Raw genomic sequence first — 3,348 nt, forward strand, 5'->3', positions numbered from 1 at the left:
ACAAGCTAACCCAGGAAGATCAGAAATACAAATAACAAAATGGCAATAAATATGCACCTATCAATAATCACTTTAAGTGTGAATGGATTAAATGCGCCAATCAAAAGACGCAGAGTGGCTAGTGGATAAGAAAACAGGACCCATGCATATGCTGTTTACAAGAGACTCATCTCAGATCAAAAGACACACACACAGACTGAAAGTAAAGGGATGGAATAAGATATTTCACGCAACTGGAAATGAGAAAAAAGCAGGAGTAGCAATACTTATTTCAGACAAAATAGACTTTAAAATGAAGACTACAATAACAAAGAAGGACACTACATAATAATAAAAGGATCGATTCAACAAGAGGACATAACCCTCGTAAGCATCTATGCACCCAACATAGGAGCTCCTAAATATATAAAACAGATTTTGACAGACATAAAGACAGAGATCAACAACAACACTATCATAGTAGGGGACTTCAACTCCCCGTTGTCACCAGTGGACAGATCCTCCAGACAGAAAACCAACACGGAAACAGTGGCTTTAAATGACACTTTAGACCAGCTGGATTTAATTGATATTTTTACAACATTTCACCCCAAAGCAACAGAATATACATTCTTCTCAAGTGCACATGGAACATTTTCCAAGATAGACCACATGTTAGGACACAAAACCACTCTCAATAAGTTTAAGAAGATTAAAATCATATGAAGCATCTTCTCTGACCACAATGCTATGAAACTAGAAATCAATTATAAAAAGAAACCTGGAAAGAACACAAATACATGGAGGCTGACTAGCATGCTACTAAATAGCGAGTGGGTCAAAACTGAGATCAAGGAAGAAATCAAAAGCTATCTCCTGACAAATAAAAATGAAAACACAACAACTCAAAATCTATGGGATGCAGCGAAAGCAGTCTTAAGAGGAAAATTCATAGCAATGCAGGCCTATCTAAAGAAACAAGAACAATCTCATATCAACATACTATCTTTACACCTAAAGGAACTGGAGAAAGAACAGCAAAACAAGCCCAAAGGGAGTACAAGGAAGGAAATGGGAAAGACCAGAGCAGAAATAAATGAAATAGAGACCAAAAAAAAAAACAATACAAAAGATCAATGAAACCAAGAGCTGGTTTTTTGAAAAGATAAAGAAAATCGAGAAACCCTTAGCCATCTCACCAGGAAAAAGAGAAAGAGGGCCCAAATTAATAAAATCAGAAATGAAATTGGAGAAGTGACAACAGATGCCACAGAAATACAGAAAATTGTAAGAAAATACTATGAGCAACTGTATGCCAACAAATTTGACAATCTGGAAGAAATGGATACATTTCTAGAAGCATACAATCTACCAAGTCTGAACCAAGAAGAAACAGAAATTCTGAACAGACTGATTTCTACCAAAGAAATTGAGTCAGTAATCAACAAGCTTCCAACAAACAACAGTCCTGGACCAGATGGCTTCACAGGTGAATTTTACAAAACATTCAAAAAAGAATTAATACCTATTCTCTTCAAACTATTTCAAAAAATACAGAAGGAGGGAAGGTTCCCAAGCACATTTTATGAGGCCACTATTACTCTGATCCCAAAATCAGACAAATATATTACAAAAAAAGAAAACTACAGGCTGATATCCCTAATGAACATAGATGCAAAACTCCTCAACAAAATTCTAGCAAACCAAATTCAATGTCACATTAAAAAGATCATACATCACGATCAAGTGGGATTCATTCCTGGTATGCAAAGTTGGTTCAATATCCACAAATCAAATAACGTAATACATCACATTAAGAAAATGAAAAATAAAAATCATATGATCATGTCAATAGATTCAGAAAAAGCATTTGACAAAATCCAGCAACCATTTATGATCAAAACTCTTAGCAAAGTGGGGATAGTGGGATCATCTCTCAACATAATAAAGGCCATAGATGACAAGCCCGCAGCAAACATTGTACTCACTGGGGAAAGTCTAAAAGCTTTCCCCTTAAAACCAGGAACAAGACAAGGCTGCCCACTTTCACCTCTTCTATTCAACATAGTTCTGGAAGTTCTGGCCACAGCAATAAGACAAGAAAATGAAATAAAAGGCATCCATATTGGAAAGGAGGAAGTAAAATTGTCATTATATGCAGATGACATGATACTATAAATAGAGAATCCCAAAGACTACATCAAAAAACTACTGGAACTGATAGACAAATTCAGTAAGGTAGCAAGATACAAAATCAATATTCAGAAATCAGTTGCATTTGTATACACCAATAATAAACTATCAGAAGAAGAAATAAGGAAATCAATCCCATTTACAATTACTTGAAAAATAATGAAATACCTAGGAATAAATTTAACCAAAGTAAAAGACCTGTACTCAGAAAATTATAAGACGTTGAAGAGAGAAATCAAAGAAGATAGAAATAAATGGAAATACATACCATGTTCATGGATAGGAAGAATTAATATAGTTAAAATGTAAATACTACCTAAGGCAATATATAGATTCAATGCAATACCTATCAAACTACCAGGAACATTTTTCTCATCAATAGAACATATAATCTGAAAATTTATATGGAGCCATAAAAGACCCCGAATAGCCACAGCAATCTTCAGAAATAAGAACAAAGTGGGAGGTATCACGCTACCTGACACCAAATCATACTACCAGGCTACAGTAATCAAAACAGTATGGTACTGGCATAGAAACAGGCACATAGATCAATGGAACAGAATAGAAAGCCCAGAAAGAAACCCATCCATATGCGGTAATTTAATCTATGACAATGGAAGCAATAATTTACATTGGAGTAAAGATAGTCTATTTAATAAATGGTGCTAGGAAAATTGGATTGACACACGCAAAAAAATGAAAATGGGCCACCTACTTAAACCACATACAAGAACAAATTCAAAATGGATTAAAGATTTAAATGTAAGACCTGAAACCATAAAACTCCTAGAAGAAAACATATGGAGTATATTTGCAGACATTACCCTCAGTAATATTTTTACTGAGATATCCCCTTGGGCAAGGGAAATAAAAGGAAAAATAAACATATGGGATTACATCAAACTTAAAAGTGTTTTCACAGCAAAGGAAATCATCAATAAAACAAAAAGGCAGCCTACTGAATGGGAGAAGACATTTGCCAATGATATGTCTGATAAGGGTTAATAACCAAAATTAATAAAATACTCATGCAACTCAACACCAAAAAAAACCCAATTAAAAAATGGGCAAAGGAGTAAAGAGGCATTTCTCTAAAGAAGACATACAGATGGCCAACAGGCATATGAAAAAATGTTCAACCTCACTAATCATTAGAGAAATGCAAATAAAAAC

This window comes from Hipposideros armiger, unplaced genomic scaffold, assembly GCF_001890085.2.
Source record: "Hipposideros armiger isolate ML-2016 unplaced genomic scaffold, ASM189008v1 scaffold_377, whole genome shotgun sequence".
Classification (NCBI taxonomy): Eukaryota; Metazoa; Chordata; class Mammalia; order Chiroptera; family Hipposideridae; genus Hipposideros; species Hipposideros armiger.